This window comes from Takifugu rubripes, chromosome 17, assembly GCF_901000725.2.
Source record: "Takifugu rubripes chromosome 17, fTakRub1.2, whole genome shotgun sequence".
NCBI classification, from domain to species: Eukaryota; Metazoa; Chordata; class Actinopteri; order Tetraodontiformes; family Tetraodontidae; genus Takifugu; species Takifugu rubripes.
In genome coordinates, this window is record NC_042301.1 from 7,650,072 (window position 1) to 7,668,834 (window position 18,763).

Below are 18,763 nucleotides of genomic sequence, written 5' to 3' on the forward strand. Positions count from 1 at the left end.
TAACATAATCCCAACCTGGACACATTGCCCCAAAACGTAAAGTAAAGTAAACATCCATGTTCCTCCAATTTCCAGGGTCTCTACAGCCACCTATAACCTCACATAAATCAAACTGAAATGTTGTATCACTCCCTTTGATGTAATCAAGAATCACCCCTGTGTAACCCAGGCAGATCTCTCCCACGTTGCCTTGAGATCCTCCCCACAATGCACACAAAAGTAGAACTGTAATCATTGTGCCGTCTCCTGTAGATGTTTCCGAATCTGTCCAAGCGTTCTCTGTGAGTTACCTGCTGGGGTACATTGATTCCAGTGATACCAGAGTTAGGGTTAATGTGTTAGAGTGTTAGTATGTTAGGGTTAACATGTAATGTTCACTCTACAACTTCAAAGGGACCAGTCCACCTGTGCTCTGACCACTTTCACTTGATGACTCTCAGAAGAACCCACTCAGCTGTGTGTTGAGTTCCTGGATCCTTACTGGTTGTGGTTACTGAAGTTGCCTGTTGGGAGAAAACTGAGAGAGTCGTTTTTAGTTGAACAAAATAAGATTTATATTTCATAAAAGTGCTGGGCTGGCCTATGGATTTTCTGCTCCTGGTCCCGGAAAGAGAACACCCCGCTCGAGCTCAAAGGGAGTGAATCCTGTTTGGGAGCTTAACAGAGCTTCTCACTGACATCAAGGCTATTGGAAGTGCCTGTGTCCATTTCATTCCACTGTGAGCACATATCTTGCCAATTTTGCTCTTCAGTGTTTGATTCATTCTTTCTACCTTCCCTTGTAATTGTGGATGATAGACGGTGTCAAATGCATGTTTAAGGCCCAATGCTTTTTCTACTTCTTGTAAATCTTTATTTTTAAAATGAGTTCCATTATCAGACCTAATTCGTTTGGGGAAACCATGTGTTGGAATATATTGATTAATCAAAAATTTAATAACACTTTTTGCATCTTCTGCTTTTACGGGAACCGCCTCTGGGTAGCCAGTGTATGCATCCACTGCCACCAAGAGGTATCGGAACCCATTGACCCTGTCCATCATATCAGTGAAATCTATAATTATTTCTTGCCCTGCCATGGGGGCAACTGGAAACTTGCCCTCGTGTGGCCGAATTGTTGATTTCACATTAAAGTGTGTGCATATTGAACATTCTCTGATATAATTTTCTACACTGGCTGACAAAAATGGATGCCACCAATGTGTTAGATACCGCATCATTTGTGGTTTCCCGCAGTGTGTCTGGCCGTGGGCCTCTTCCAGAACGGCATCTAACAGACCGGGCGGGAGAACAGGTCTGCCGTCTGGGCCCCGCCAAATTCCTTCAACTTTCACAGCCCCCCTTTCCTTCCAAACTGTTTTTTCATGTGGAGAAGCTTCTTCTTGATCACAACTAAGTCTTTCCCTATCGTATCTTGGAAGAATTTCATGAACTGTTTTCTCTGCCAACAACAAATTGTAACTTGGTTTATAACCTGCAACTTTCTTTGCTGCCTGATCTGCAGCCTCATTACCTCTTCCCTCCAGAGAGTTCTCTTTGCTGTGACCTTTGCACTTTACGACTGCGACCTCTGCTGGCTCCATGAGTGCCTGTGTCAGTTGCCTCATCTCTGCCTCATGTTTTATAGGAGATCCTGATGCTGTGTTAAAACCTGCCCGCAACCATTGACAAAGTTCTAAGTGTATTGCTCCCACTACATATGCTGAATCTGTATAGATGGTCACTCTCTTTCCCTTTGATATTTCTAATGCTCTAATAACTGCCTTCAATTCTGCAAGTTGTGCTGACTCTTTACCTGTTAAGTTTCCTGTTTCCACTTCCTCAAAATCTTCTTCTGATTTTCTAACTATAGCATAGGCAGCTTTCAGCCCCTCTTGTGGGTGTCTGAAACAACAGCCGTCTGTGAATAGTATTTCATCTGGATCCTTTAACGGCTCCATCTTAAGATCTACTCTGATTTTTTCATCTTTCTTCACTTTCTCTTCACATCTGTGTGGTTCACCCTCTCCCATGCCATCTGCCATATTGATCCCTTCATGTGTGTATGTTATATGTGGTGCCGTTAAAATCTTGTCCATCCTGGTCTGCCTAAGTGAGGTCATGGTGAATGCTGCTGAACTGACCAGTGATACCACACTATGTGTTGTAAGAACTGTCAGAGCATGACCCATCACTAAATGTGCTGTTTTTTGTAAAAGTTTTGCTACCCCTGCTACATGCCTTACACACGATGGCTGCCTGTTTTCAATGGGGTCCAGCATTATACTTGCATACATTAATACTTTCCTTTCACCCCCTTTTTTCTGAAAGAGAACACCATTTACTGTATGTTCTCCTTCAGAAACATCCAAAAAGAAAGGCTCTTTGTAATCTGGAACTGCCAAGTGTGCAGCTGTAGTGAGTGCCTGTTTAAGGGCAATGAATGCTTTCTCTCCCTCAGTTGTCCATGTCAACCGAGCTGTCAAATTACGCATTCCCTGTTCATTCACCATTGCACGTAGGGGCGTAGTCTTTTCTGAATATGCAGGGACAAAGTGTCTACTATAGCCCGCAAGACCCAGAAATGACAACATTTCCTTTACAGTCTCTGGCTTAGGATGTTCAAGGATAGAGGATTTATGAGCTAGTGATACACCTGTACCCTGAGCAGAAACCACCCTACCTAAGAACGTCACAGAGCGACGACAACACTGAAGCTTCTTTCTAGAGACCTTAAAGCCCTTTTCCCACAAATGCGTAAGGAGTGCCTGCGTTGCCTGCAAACAAGACTCAGCTGATGTAGCCGCCAATAAAATGTCATCAACATATTGAATCAAGACCACCCCTTCTGGTAGAGTGAGGTCCTTCAACAACTTCCGTAATGTCTGATTGAAAATACCAGGGGATAAAATGAATCCCTGTGGTAAACATGTATATCGTAATTGTCTGCCTTTATATGTGAAAGAAAAGATGTCACGCATAGCAGAGTCCAGTGGGAGACAAAAAATGCATTAGCCAGATCAATACATGTGAACCATTTATGGGAAAGAGACAAAGCTGATATTGCAGTATATGGGTTGGGAACTGGCACTGTGGGTGTTGTCACAATAGAATTAATACGTCTCAAATCATGAGCCATCCTATATTTCCCTTTTTCCTGCTTCTCAACTGGCAAAATCGGAGTATTCCATGCTGAAGTGGAATACTCAAGAACCCCAGAAATTAACAGCCCTTCTATTGTTTCCTGAATGCCTTCCTCAGCAGGTGGTCTGTGTTTATATTGACTCTGCCAGACAGGGTTGTAATCCGAGACACTGAATGTCACTGGCTCAACAGTAGAACACAACCCCACATCTGTCGGGCCAGAGGACCATAAAGTTTCTGGAAGTGTATTTAAAATTTGTGCGCTGTCCGGATGATCGGTCTTTTCTCTCCCATGAAACCTCTGAATCTGTCGATGTTGTAAGATTACTGAGTTAGTAGTTGTATGCATTATCTTGTAACTCTTTTCTAAAGGAGAATATAACAGGCCAGGAATCTGAGTAGAGCTCCAATCTGTGACACTCATTAACCTTTTTATCATAGGACCAAGGTCCTTTGCCTGATGTTCAGCATGGATGGCAAGGGTAACGTGGGGACACGCTTCCTCAGCCATCTCATACCACTCATTTTGTTCAGCAGTAAGGTCAACCTGCGCAGCCACACCTTCAGGCCCTACAAACAAACACGGTGATGTAATCATCCAAAAATTTCCTTGTAACTTTTCTCTAAACGCATCCTGATAGACCTCATTATTCTCACGGTCATAAAATAGAGTGACATGATAGGGATCAACTGGCGGGGCAAAGGGACTCAGCATCGACAGCCAGGGACCCAGCTCTGAAACAATGCCGCAACACCGACACCAGGTGAGGTCTCAGGCTCAAGTTCTCCCCAATAAATATCCGCCCACACCCCCTGTTCTGGAGAGGGTGTCGGACTCATCAGCATTTGTCCCTTCACACCTTGGTGTGAAATACAGCAGTTCAGTTTCAGTCCATTAGGAAATTGCACCACAAGAGCTTTGCCCCCACACAGAATAGCTGCTCCTCACCAGGAGATCTCGTCCCAACAGGTTGATAGGGCAATGTGGTGAAATCAAAAAAGGGTGCAACACAGTCTGTCCGGCAAAATGAGTCACTAATGGCCCAGAAAACGGCAGTCTCTCCGGGCTTCCTGAGAACCCCACAAGCTCGACGGTGTCAGATGAGATCAGCTCCGGTGATAAATTCCATGAGATGGTGGAACACTGCCTGGTACCTCCGGATAGTTGCGATATGGACAGTCCCTTTGCCAATGACCATACCCTTTGCAGGCGTGACACTGATCTTGGCCTAAGTACCCGCCTATCAAGCCGTATCCCTGCCTGCCGCGTCTCCCACACATGCCTCCCCTTGGACTGACCCAATACGGGTTTATCGGAGCAAAATCTTGTTGCGGACCCAATTGATCTGGCTGCACCTGCCGAGAAAACTGCTGAACCATCTGTTTCTCTTCCTTGTGTTTATCATTAAGCTTTTTCAGTGCTTCATCTAACTGCATTTTTAGGAGCTGTTCCTGCGCTGTCATCACCTCCTCTTTCTTTCCCTGTTGTTTAGAACCAGGATGGCACCCTGTGGCACACATCCATTCCTCTTTACACCTCGTAAGGAATCCATGTGCCGACTCACTTTCCTCCCACTTAAATCTTAGGTTCTGCATTGCTCCTGGAGATACTGGAAATATCTGTCTCATCGCTTCACCAACCCTGGTTGCACAAGGGCCAAAACGTGCAGCATTGGGTCTGTCTTTAATGCCTGCTGCTACCTCAACTTTATCCAAATCCCAGAGAGATACCTGTCTCCCTAAAATTCCTCTAAAGTCTCCCATTGCCAACTGCATGCTCTGTGTTAAACTAAAAAGGCTGGACATCCACTTGCCACCTCCCTCTGCAGGTGGGGGCATCTTATCCACCAAACAATTAATGTCTGTGATAGCAAACGGAACATATACTGGTTCCTGTCCTCCTCTTTTCTGTATCAGAGGGGCCTGTAGCTGCGGCATTCCTGAAACGGGCCCCTTACTCCTCGTGGGTATTCGTGTTTGACCCACCTCCTCATTATTTATGGCCCCTGTCAACGGTACACCTCTATAGTCACACTCACTCTCTTCCCCTGATTCTGATTCATAATTTTCCATACTTGAAGCTGGGTCTTTTTCATATAATTTTGTCTCAGCTTCAACGGGCTCCTGAAGATCCGATTCTCCAATAAATGTAGCTGGAAGTTTGAGGGTGTCTGTCTTATTCTCACTCTCCTCTTTATCACTGCCATAAATCAATCTTGCCTTCTCCTCCCTGCGCTCAGCCCTGGCAAATCCTCCTGAGAGATCAACTCTTTTTACTTGTTTTGTTTGATTGCTAAATGTTTTAAAGACGTTTAATGCAGATTTTTGACTGTCCTGTTTTTTAAATATAGTTTGTTGGGAGATTTTAGGGCGAACCACCTGAGCTTCTTCTCTAAATTCAATTTTTCCTAAGTTATCTTCAACCTCTTCCTGTCCCTGTTTGATCCTGCTAACCTGTCTCCAAAGTTCACCCACTGTCTCACGTAACTCCTGCATTTCTTCATTTCTGTCCACATCTAACTGACCACTGTTACTAGTCAAAACTGGCAATTGATATGGGGGTGGGGAAGAGGTAGTAGGTAATGATGGATAAAGAGTGGTGTTAAGTGTCAGTGTCTGGTTTGGATCTTCTAATGAAGGTTTCTCTACATTGGGCACTCGTGTGACCCCCCTAGATCTGAAATAGTGCACCGCTGCACATGTCACAGCCACCACATGTATCCTTCGGCGCTTATCTTCTAACTCCTTACCCTGTTTTTGCCACGATTTTCCTGCTATAAAACCTAATTTTGTATTATCAAGATGATCCTGTAATATGGTGTGAGTTTCTGACTCCCACTTACACAATGCATCAGCTAAATTAACCTTCACCTCTGGAGAGGGAAGTATCTTCTGCTTCTGAGCTTCCTTCCACAACTTTTTTATTGCATCCAATTCTCTTTCCCTGTCCTCTTCTTTCATGCCACTCACCACCTGATCAAGAGTCCACTTCCACTGTTCTTCCACAGACCGAGGATAGGGAGAACATTCTCCCTGATCCCAACACGCTTTGCCACATTCCAGTTCCATCTTTAACTATGCTCCCAAGTGAGATTGAATGTGAATGACTCCAACGGTCAACTCAATGCCTCAGTGAAACAAGCTTCTAGATCAAACGTCTTTGATCCGGTTCCACTCTGGGGGTTAATTCCCAAGGACAAAGAGCCTTTTAATTCACGTTCACTCTGGCACTTTCCAACCCACACAAAAACACAAATCTCGGGCGTCGGGAGTGTCCGTCCCGTCAACTGCGCTCCGAGTCCCAACCCAAATCTTTTTGATATACAGTGCACTGCATACAGCAATACAGCACTGTACTAGTTACGGTTTACTCTAACCGTAATTCCCTGTTTTTTTCAACAGTACTTCCCTGTTTTTCAACAGTACTTCCCTGTTTTCCAACAGTACTTCCCTGTTTTTCAACAGTACTTCCGTTTTTCAACAGTACTTCCCTGTTTTTTCAAAATTTTTATATTTGTATCTGGAATTTATAACTAGGACACTTCAATTGACAGTGACGACAAATTTTTGGGAAATTGCCAATGTGTGCAGAGCTTTTGATTAAACAGGTGTCTGCTTACCTTTTATTAGGGATCCCTTTGTCGTCAGTTGTCTTCCGAAGTGACCGTTGTTGAATTCTTTGCCTCAGATGACTTCTCTGTCTTCATCACGTCGGGGTCACCAAATTGTTGGATTGCAGTACCTCTCGTGTGTCACTGCCAATCCGCGTGTTCTTTAAATGAAGACTTCAAGTAAACAAATGTCAATTTCAAAATGTATTTAGCAAACAGAATCAATTCAAGATACAAATATTACAGAGCTCTGGGCCAGTTCATAACCCTAGCAACAACAAAGTCAATTGTCAGGGCATGAAGTCTGACAACCTAACTATCCCTTGACCCAGTCTTTTATAGAAAGACATATGTAAATTATTGATGCTAATTCAGTCCAATCCAGTCCTTCTTCTTGGATGACCCCATCTTCTTCTTCCAGCCTCCTTTGGTGTTGGTGTGGTCCTTCTTGTCCATTATCTTCTCCAGATGTCCAGGTCCGAAGTCATATTCCTGCCAAGGAACTTATCAACACCAGTAAACTACGTTGTCATGCTTTACGATGGGGATCTACCCTTTCCTGTCTGGCTGGCTCCAACTGTCTGACCAGTCTTCAGGTCAAGGAAGGGTCAACTGACTTGCTTATGTGTATTCCTACTAAAGAGTATATAGTATTCCTAACTTCTAAACTAACTGTAACATAAAACAAAACATATAGTATAACACATGCTAATAAGATAAAAGATGCTAAGAAGATAAAATAATTCTCTTCAGAAGGCACCAAACTCCTGCGGTGCATACAGCGCACACCTACTCTGTTGGCGTCCTGTGTCCTGTGCATGCAGCAAACACATGCTGTGAAGACATCTGCACCTCAGAGGCGGGCCTTCAACTATATAAGATCAGAACTGTGTACATTGAGTAGAGATCTCCGCATGCTTCCGTGTGTGTATCCTGACCAACTGACTGGATTAAAACCATCTCCTACGCCGTAACTTAGATTAATTGTTTTCTTCTCCAAATGGCTAAAAACAGCATTGTTATATGAACAGTTTGAACCTAACATTCCCTCCTCTTTATCACGAACTGAGCAAGAAACATCCATAGTATACATTTTGACAAGCATTTTCTGCACACTACTTCATAAAGCATCAGAATTTCGCTACTCATGTCGAGAACCGGTTCTTTACTGTTTGAAAACATTAGCAGATTGGAATCAATCGTCAGACTTTAGCAATTAAAATCACATTCAATTTAGTCTTCAGCAATCAAAATCACATTCAGTTTTAATCTTCAGCGATCAAAATTACATTCAATTTTAGCTTTCAGCAGTCAAAATCACATTCAGTTGGGTATGGGAAAAGATCTGGCCAGTGGTATTCAGCATCTTCCTCTTCTTATCACCATCCTTGTCGAGCAGAGGATAGAGTTGGGCCATTTGTGTGGTTACTGGTGAGATAGCTGTGGTGATTAAATTATTAACAAGAGAACGTATGCAGGGGATACAACAACAACCACACAGTGTCAATATTGCAGAAAAAATTGCTAAGGAGGAGAACACTGATGTTACCAACATCTGTATTGTCCAAAAACATTCATCCAATTATCCCATATGGAGGTGTCAATTCCAGAGTGATCTTTCATCTTTCCGTTCATGATCCAGAGGCCCTCTATGGCTTAGGTGAGGCTTCCATCTGAGGCGGTGTTGTTAGGAATGAATGTGCAGCAATGTTCTCCAAACATTGCGCACACTCCTCCCTTTTCAGCCAACAGCATGTCGACCGCGATCCTATTCTGAAATGCTAACAGGGAAGTAGCAGAGAGCTGGCTATGAACAGCTTCAAACCTACTTTGTGTTCAGTTACCTAATCGTTGCACATTGTAGTGGATATAGTTGATCATATCCACATTCTTATTTGGGGTTACTGGAAATAGTACTGAAATCAATGGGAAATTTTCAAACCCTGCTGCTACCTGATTAGTTAATTTATACTCATCAGGGACACCTCTTGGAATACTGTGCAGATGGCTTGCTGTAGTTGGACTGAACTGGATCGTCAGCTCGGAGGTAGACATCGGAAATACAGAAACAGGCATTAGTAAAGTGACTAAGGCGCATAAGCCCGTGCGTCTTTTAGATAGGGTGTCAAACAGCCTTTCATCCCCGCACCACCACCAGATGTCGCTGCGCACCACTACACAATGTTTTGTGACGTCCAAATCCATTGTGGTCACAGTCCTCCAACTGGCCTAATTTGTCCCCATTACCTCTACGTTTTATGCAGGAGAAGTTACCAATTGCAACTTTGTTAGAAAAGGTTGGTTTTCCTTTTTCTGCAGTAGTTAGTGGAAAAACCTGATCCCAGTTGCTGCAGGCATCATTAGGGTTAATTTTTGTCATTAGCTCAATAATACAATCTGGAGGCACCGTGCTTGGTCTGAGAGAAAAATAAGATAAAATAGAATAGAATAGAATTTGGAATATACAAAGAGGATGTATATTTACAATAATCCAGGTAAATGGATACTCGGCCCCTGTATACCTGTACATAGTACAAAGGGTGAATACAATATACATATCAGAATATATAATATTCAGATTGTGTTAGTGGGCATTATGTTTATTGTGCAGTCTGACAGCAGCCGGCAGGAAAGATCTGCGGTACCTCTCCTTCACACAGCAAGGGTGGAGCAGACGCTCACTGAATGAGCTGCCCAGTACTGTCAGGGTGTCCTGTAGGGGGTGGGACGTGTTGTTCAACATGGATGACAGCTTAGCCATCATCCTCCCGTTTCCCACCACCTCCACCGAGTCCAGTGGACATCCCAGGACAGAGCTGGCCCTCCTCACCAGTCTGTCCATCCTCTTCCTGTCCCTGTCCGTGATGCTACTGGCCCAGCAGACTATCCCATAGAAGATGGCTGATCCCACCACAGAGTCATAGAAAGTCCTCAGGAGTGGTCTCTGCACTCCAAAAGACCTCAGCCTCCTGAGCAGGAACAGTCTGCTATTGCCCTTCTTGACAAGGGCGTCTGTGTTGTGTGTCCAGTCCAGGTTATTGTTTAGGTGAACACCCAGGTACTTGTAGGACTCCACCACGTCAACATCAGTTCCCAGGATGTTCACTGGTGCAGGCGGGGGTTTGTTACGCCTGCGGAAATCCACCACCAGCTCCTTGGTTTTGCCAGCGTTGATCTGGAGGTTGTTCCGCAGGCTCCAGTCCACAAAGTCCTGAATAAGTTCTCTGTACTCCGTATCGTCCCCATCAGTGATGAGGCCGACAGCAGCAGAGTCGTCAGAGAACTTCTGGAGGTGACATGAAGATGTACTGTGTGAAAAGTCCGCGGTGTAGAGGGTGAACAGGAAAGGAGCCAGAACTGTTCCCTGCGGGACACCAGTGCTGCAGAGAAGCCGATGTGACTCTGAGCCCTTCACCCTCACAAACTGTGGTCTTTGTGTGAGGTAGTCCAAAATCCATGTTGTGAGGTGGTGATCCATCCCAGCAACCTGCAGTTTGTCCCCCAGCAGCCTGGGCTGGATGGTGTTGAATGCACTGGAGAAATCAAAAAACATGATCCTCAGTGCTTCCAGCCTTCTCCAGGTGAGTGAGGGAGGTGTGGAGGAGGTAGATGACGGCATCGTCTACCCCGATGCTTGGCTGGTAGGTGAACTGCAACGGGTCCATGAAGGAGCTCACCAGTGGGCGCAAGTGATCGAGGATGAGTCTCTCCAGCGTCTTCATTAGATGAGACGTCAGAGCTGTCGGCCTGTTGAGCTCCTTAGGGTGCGGTGTATTCAGCACTGGGACGATGCAAGACGTCTTCCACAGCTGTGGCACTCTCCACAGCTTCAGGCTCAGGTTGAACGTGTGACTGAAGATCCCACACAGCTGGTCTGCGCAGGACTTCAGGAGCCTGGAGCTGATGCCATCCGGACCCGTCGCTTTCCTGGCCCTGTTCTTCTTCAGGGCCTTCCTCACCTGGTGTGGTGTGAGGGACAGGCTTGAGCAGGGAGGTGTTGGTGGGGGGGATGGGCATGGGCCAGAGTGTGAAGTGTCGGGAATGTGTGGGCTGGAGTTCATGAGAGAGGGGGAGGGGGGACAGGAGGGACAGTCTATTGGGGGCACAGACAGTGGCGGGGGTAGCAGCAGAGGAGACTGGGCTGGGGGAGGGGTTGGTACCTGATCAAATCTAAAAAAAACAAGTTCAGGTCGTTAGCCCACCCCCGGTCACCCACAGGTTGGGACTTCTGCTCCTTGAAGCCCGAGATGGTCTTCAGTCCCTTCCATACGCCACAGATGTTGTTCTGTTGCAGCTGGTTTTCCATCTTCCTCCTGTAGTTGTCCTTCTCCTGTCTGATCGTCCTCCTCAGTTCCCTCTGCACAGTCTTCAGCTCTTCCTTGTCTCCAGACACAAAAGCCCTCTTCTTCTCCTTCAGGAGGGCCTTTATGTCTCGGGTGATCCAGGGCTTGCTGTTGGAGAAGCTCCGTACAGTCCTGGTGGGTACAGTGTTCTCCACACAAAAATCAATATAGTCCGTGATGCAGTTGGTGAGGTTCTCAATGTCCTCCCCATGGGCGTTGCTGAATACATCCCACAGAGTTGAGTTGAAACAGTCTTTCAGGGCCTCCTCGGCTTCTTCGGACCATTTCTTCAATGTGCGGGTGACAGCAGACTGCCTCTGCACAAGAGGTTTGTACACAGGCTGGAGGTGTACAAGGTTGTGGTCGGCACGGCCAAGGGGAGGAAGAGGGAGAGAGTGGCCTCCTTGGTGTTGGCATAGAAGAGGTCCAGTGTTTTATTGTCCTTGGTGTGGCATGTGACATACTGGGTGAATTTGGGCAGAGAAGATGATGGAGAGGCATGATTGAAGTCTCCAGAGATGAGGAGGAAAGCGTCAGCGTGTTGTGTCTGCAGCCTGCTCACTGCTGAGAGCAGGACATCACAGGCTGCATCAGCGTTAACAGAGGGGGGGATGTACACAACCACCGCGAGGGCATGTGTGAACTCCCTCGGCAGGTAGTGAGGCCTCATGCTAATGGCTAACAGTTCAATGTCCTTACAGCAGTGCTGCTCCTTGGTTGTGATGTGCCCAGGGTTACACCATCTATCGTTCACAAACACTGCCAGTCCTCCTCCCTTCCTCTTACCACTCTCCCTGCTTCTGTCTGCCTGTAAAAGAGTAAATCCGTCGAGTTAGCCAGGTCTCCGTAAACAGCAGCAGGCTGCACTCCCGGTACTCCCGCTGATGCCGGGTCAGCGTCGCCAGCTCGTCCATCTTGTTGGGGAGAGATCTGACGTTCCCCATGATGATGGAGGGCAGGACGGGCTGATAGCGTCTCCTCCTGGCACAGCGCTCGACCCCGGCGCGGCATCCCCGTTTCCTCCTCCTCAGCTCGGGGGGCACATCGGGTTGCTCCTTGGGCAGCGGCGCAGAGCTCCGCAGGGCGAACAGCTGATCCCTGCTGTAAACAAGTGAGCCGCGGCTCCGCGATGGGTCTCCGGACGCGGTATTGAAAAGTGAAAAAACAAGTAGAGCCACCAGTGTAAACTCCAAAAGTCTTACGTACATGATGAGGATAAATGAAACAAACCGAACGCACCAAAAACAAAAGTAGTAGGTGCGGAGAAAGAAGAAAAAAGTAAAGAAAAGCTTGAAGGTGAGCGGGAGCTGTTGTTACAGGCTGCCACTCGCGCGGCGCCAAACAAAATCCAATTCTAGAATTGTGAGTTGTACCAGTGCCTCGTGACTGCTTTACGTTTGAACTTTTCTCGACGTTATTTTCCCCTTTTGTGGTGATTATTAGTTCGGAGTTTTCGTTGTTACTTTGCTAGAGTTTCTGTTGCTACTTTGATTGATTCCTTCGTGCTTGGCCCTGCATTTTCGTTATCAATAAAGAACCATTTTTCTTTTAATCTGCATCTGGGTCCTGGCCTCCTTGACTGCCCGTAACAGAACAATTCGGAGACTATGGACCCAGCAGAGTCGGACCTGCTGAAGCAGACACTCTCCGCGCAAGTGGCGCGGGTTCACCAGGTGGAGTCGGCTCTGCCTCAAATGTCAGAGCACATGCAGCGCATCACGGCTGGCGTCTCACAACTCAGCTGGTCGCCCTGGGCGAACGGCTTCCTTGCACGCCGGACACCGCCACGTCGGTTCCAGCCGACAGCCTGCCAACCAACCCTGCTCCACAGCCACGAGAGCCCTATATCCCCATTCCAGGCAGGTATGCAGGAGATTTAGGGACATGCTCCCTGTTTTTGCACCAGTGCCAGTTGGTTTTTGCCCAGCAACCCCTCACTTATTCCACCCCGCAAGCCAAAACCGCCTTCGTCATGAGTTTGCTCACCGGACAGGCCGCCGCCTGGTCCGTAGCTATCGCCACACAACACCAGGAGCTGATGAGCGATTACTCCAGGTTCGTGGAGGAGATGAAGCGGGTTTTTGATCACCCAGTAAAAGGAAGACAGGCGGTGAACCAACTGCTAGACCTCCCACAGGGTAACTCCTCCGCTTCTGACTACGCCGTAAACTTCCGCATTTTGGCGGTGGAGAGTGGGTGGGGGGATTCAGCCTTGCAAGCCATATTCCTCAAGGGGCTGGCAGGAGAGTTGAAGGACGAATTAGCGGTTTGTGACGAGTGCCACTCCCTCAACTCCCTTATCGATTTAACCATCCACATCGATAATAGGATCAGGGAGAGAGCCAGGGAGCGGCAGGGGATGCAGAGGGGACGGTTCCGCACCTGGACCCAGTTTTACTCACCTGATTCCTTCCCGAGATCTCCTGCAGCCTCCCACTACGCCCAGGAGCAACCATCGCCACAAGCAGATGAACCCATGCAGTTGGGAAGGACACGTCTCACGCCAGCGGAGAGACAATGCCGCATGCAGCACCATCTGTGCCTCTACTGTGCGCAGTGGGGACACTATATTTGCGACTGCCCTGAGGTGTCAAAGGGACGGACTTCACCAGGAATCCGAGGGACCGAATTGAGCCGTATCTCTTCCTCCTCCACATCAAAGCGGAAAAGTGTGAATTCTATGTGTCATCTGTAAGTTTTCTAGGTTTTGTGATCGAGAAGGGACAGCTTTGCGCGGATCCTTGCAAGGTGACAGCAGTCAAGGACTGGCCCGTGCCCACTACTCGTAAGCAGCTTCAGCGTTTCTTAGGCTTTGCCAATTTCTACCGGCGATTCATACGAAACTACAGCCGCCTGGCAGCACCACTCATGCGTCTCACGTCTCCCAAGCTCACTTTCTTCTGGTCTCCAATTGAACAGCAGGCCTTTGAAAAACTAAAAAACATGTTTATAAATGCCCCTGTCCTTACGCACCCAGATCCGGAGGAAGGTTGAGGTTGATGCCTCGGACTCCGGGGTAGGGGCCGTCCTCACTCAGCGCCATTCCACCGATAACAAGCTTCACCCCTGCGCCTTCTTCTCACGCCGTCTCTCCCCAGCAGAAGCCAACTATGATGTGGGGAACCGGGAACTCCTGGCGGTGGTCCTGGCTCTGCAGGAGTGGAGGCACTGGCTGGAGGGAGGGACACAGCCTTTCATCGTGTGAACGGACCACAAAAATCTCGCCTACCTGCGCACCGCTTGCCGCCTGAACTTGCGGCAGGCCCGCTGGGCCTTGTTCCTCGGCAGGTTCCGCTTCACTATAACGTACCGCCCCGGCTCGCGGAACACAAAGCCAGATGCACTCTCCTGCCAGTTTTCCTTGGAGGAGAGGGAGTCCTCCAGGGAAACCGTCCTGGATCCGGAGTGTGTGCTGGGTGAGGTCCACTGGCCAGTCGAGGCGGAGGTTCATGAAGCGCTCCAGGGACAGTTGGTCCTAGACGGATGCCCGCCGGGCCGGCTGTTCGTCCCGCAATCCGCCCGGTCGTCAGTGCTCCCATGGGGACACACCTCCCGAATAGCCTGCCATCCAGGAGTCCATCGCACACTAGCCCTCATCCGACAGCGCTTCTGGTGGCCATCCATGGCGGCAGACGTCCGGACCTTTGTTGCTGCGTGAGAAGAAGGCGCAAGGGTGAAGCTTGTTATCGGTGGAATGGCGCTGAGTGAGGACGGCCCCTACCCCGGAGTCCGAGGCATCAACCTCAACCTTGCTCCGGATGCACAGCAAATCCTCACACAGGCCCCCCGCAGGACTCCTGCAGCCGCTACCCACTCCCCATCGTCCCTGGTCCCACATCGCTGTGGACTTCGTTACCGGTCTGCCCCCCTCGGAAGGTAACACTACTATATTAACAGTGGTTGATCGTTTCTCCAAGGCGGCACATTTTGTTCCCCTCCCTAAACTTCCCACCGCCTTGGAGATGGCAAACCGCTGACCTCAGTTCACCTCGCAGGTGTGGAAAGCGTTCTGCCGGGCCCTGGGAACCACCTCCAGCCTCACTTCAGTCGAGGATTTTACCCTCTCCTGTGGCACTGAACTCTAAATGCTGAGAATACATTTTGATTCTCAATCTCCCTCAATGAGTCTGGTCAGATTATTTTTATGCCCTCCAACCCCACTGACCCACTCAACCGGCAGCTTATTCAATATTCAATATAATGTATTTTTGTATCTATTTTAATGCTCTATGCCTCTCCTCTCCTCTCCACTCCCATCCCCTACCCTACCCTCTCCTCTCCTCTCCTCCCCGACTCTCCTCTCCCATCCCCTACCCTACCCTACCCTACCCTCTCCTCTCCTCTCATCTCCTACCTATTCTATCCTCTACCTGTCCTCCCCCTTCTCCTCTCTCTCTACCTAGCTGGCCATCAGCAGGAGGGCCCCCCTACATGAGCCTGGTCCTAGCTCAAGGTTTCTTCCTGTTAAAGGGGAGTTTTTTCTTGCCACTGTTGCTTGTCTGGGGTTAGGCCCTGGGATTCTGGAAAGCGCCTTGAAACAATATTGATTGTAAAAGATGCTATATAAATAAAGATTGATTTGATTTGATCAGTAATCTACAACATGAAAAAAAGTCCATGGGCCCAGGAAATACACTCATGGACTAGTCTCTCTGCATCACTTGTGCTGGATTTAAGTGATGTTGTGCAGGTGATAAACAACAGAGCTTGAAATTTGCTGAATGCGGGTTTCCAAAGACAGATCTCAATTGAACAACCTCCAAGGTTATCTACTGTGCTACTAGGAGGAACCTTTTATGCCAGGGAATTTTTCCCATTCTTAGTAACAGAATGTTATTTGTTTGATAAATGTACCTCAACAGGTCCTTTTAAACTGTCTGATAAACACTTAAATGTACAAATATTCCAAGACTGTAAGTAAGGGCTGAGGAGGCCAGGGGAGGTTGTTGATCCCTCTGGTGTCAGACCTATTCAACAAAAAAGAGAAGTGGATGTCCACCTGATGACCCCAACATCAACCTTAACATCTGGTCCGATTTCAGGTATGAGACCAGGCACAAGCGTGGCCCAGGAAGAAGGAAGCCCCTGCCTTGCATAGGCCACAGCACCAAGGACCACAACATCATATTCCGTGTTTTAAATAATTGAATGGTGTCTAGATTCTTCTGTACAAACTAACTTGACTAAACTCAACTTGAAAAGGAGGGAGGCTAAATTGCTCTGATTTATTTGTATTCTGTGGATCATTTGAATGCATTCTAGGAATCTTCATATTAGGTCTCAATGTTGTTGCAAAGGTTATAGGTGTAAACAGATTGCTGGAAAAGCATTCAATAATTCTGACTGTGGAATTTTACCTTAAAGCAAACAATTAATGACTTCAATTGATGTCACAGCCCCTTTTCTTCAGTTCCCTCCTGTCCCAGTACTTTTCCACTGCCCTGCTCACATCACACCCTCTGATCACCACACCTGCTCTCAGTCACGGATCACACACCTGCTCTCAGTCACGGATCACACACCTGCTCTCAGTCACTGATCACACACCTGCTCTCAGTCACTGATCACACACCTGCCCTCACTCATCAATCAGCTCACCTACCAGTGTGTATATATTCTCCAGCCTCACACTCACTCGGTGCCAGATTGTTCCTCTGCTCTCATGCAAGACTTTCCAGCGTTGTTTCCCTGCTGGATTACCCGTTACCGACCCTGCCTGTCTTCGTTCTGCCTGCCTTGCCTGTTCCCCGGACAACTTACCTGCTTTCTGCCCCTGACTACGACTTCTGCCTCAGCGTCTCTGGTTCCTGTCTGCTCGCCTGGTTTAGACTTCTCCGCCCGGCCCCGACTTCGCTGCTGCTCGTCCCACTCCCCGAGCCTGCAACCCATAGACTTTGTGCGGGCCCAGAAGAACGGACTATTACCTGTGTTTCCTGGTCTGCCTGAGTTCCTGTTTGCCCGTGGGTTAATAAAAGTCATTACTACGGTCCCGCTTTCCAGAGTGCTGCTTTTGGGTCCTAAACTGCACCCGTCACAATTGATCATTTTTGAGATAAATGCTGGGTGATGCTCATTAAGAACATCACAGAGGCTGTGATGATTTTTACCCCCTAGCTGTCCTAGAGGTTCAGTGAGTGGTAATCACTGATACACTTGCCTGGAACATGCTTCTTTCATTGCTTAAAAATGGAATGTTTAATTATTTATGCCATTACATCATGTCGCTGCATTCCCCATGTGTTTATTTCACCTCCAGGGACATTGCCCTTGTCATGCTGAGTCACTGTAATGTGAACATTTCTCTCCAGCCTTTCTTCTCATCATTTCTATGAATATCTTCTGGGCTTTAAGGCATGGTGCTGTCAGCTTAAAGGGGGGGGCATTAATGCGTATTGCTAAAATTAAAAATAATTAGCAGTGACAAACTTTTTGACTAACAGAACAATTCAAAAATGAGTAATCGTACATGTTTTGCATACTTTGATCCGCAATAACGATATTACACTGCCCCCCTTGTTCTATTGTCCTCATTGATGGAAAGTACACTTGTCAAGTATCAAACCAAACTGAAGCAAGACCGTAATTAGGATATGAAGGTCAGATTTGTTTTTCTGTGCTCGTTTCCCATATCTGTGTAGGCTGGGTGTGGCAGGCAGATTTCTCAATCCCTCACTGGAGTTCCTCACCTGCTGGTTGTCAGGTCATCAGGAGCAGCTGTATTTATCTCTGGCTTGTCCTCTAATGCTTCGCCAGTTTGTCACTTAAATGCTGAGCAGTAATTGTGTATTGGCTCCTGTGTTTGTTTGGATTTCTGTTTCTCTGCTCTCCAATGTAAGTTTGTGTCTTGAAGACATTTCACCTTCTATCCAGAAGGCTTTTTCAGTAGTTTCTCTGCTTGTCTTTTATTTTTGCTTCTAGCCTCACCTGCCACTCTCAGCCTCGTTTCCTGGATCTCGCCTCGTTTGGACCACACCTGCAAGTTTTGCTTGGTGCTCAGTTTTTACAGTAAACCTTCTTTTTGGAAAGGAACTATTCTGGTGGTGGTCTGCATTGAGGGTTCAGTTTCCTGTCAGGCTTCTGCATATATGCTTCTGTGGACTGACGGTTAAAAACCCTTTTACCCTAGGTAAAAATAAGTTGCCACATAATATGAACCAATCACGGCTCTCCTGATCTGCAGTCCCTCTCTGTGGTTAGTTTTTACAATTTTAATTGACAACATTTTAATTTATGATTTTGTGGTGTTTACTATATTACTGTACTGTTATTGTGAAATGTGATTTTAAAATACTTTTTAAGAAAAAAAATTGTGTTTTGGGTTCTCTCCCTGTCTACTGGTATCACTGCCTCCATAATTACACACAAACTACTGACTGGCCCCACTGATAAGGATAAGGATAAAAGACTTTATTGATCCCACATCGGGGAAATTGCACGTTACAGCGGTAGCCCGTGGTGTACAATACAGAAAAGTAATAAAAGAAAAAATAAAAGACTCTTATGTACATTGCTATGTACATTGTACAGTATATACAGAAATTATAAAAAAAATATGTACAGGAGGAGTGTCGGACAGTGTGAAGACAAAAAAATAAGGTGCAAATGAGATGTGCAAATAAGACATACCAGAGGTAGGATGATTCGTTCGTGCAAATATGCCAACCCTGGGTTATTGGTGCTACATTA

The 18,763-nt window shown here is 47.2% G+C and overlaps 1 long non-coding RNA gene across 1 annotated transcript; it reads left to right on the forward strand.

The window, feature by feature from the left end:
* Positions 1-17,057: 17,057 nt before the first annotated feature.
* Positions 17,058-18,375, forward strand: LOC105418909 (uncharacterized). Its single transcript, XR_965905.2, has 2 exons — positions 17,058-17,908; positions 17,996-18,375. It is a non-coding gene; the product is annotated as an uncharacterized lncRNA (long non-coding RNA).
* Positions 18,376-18,763: the final 388 nt, after the last annotated feature.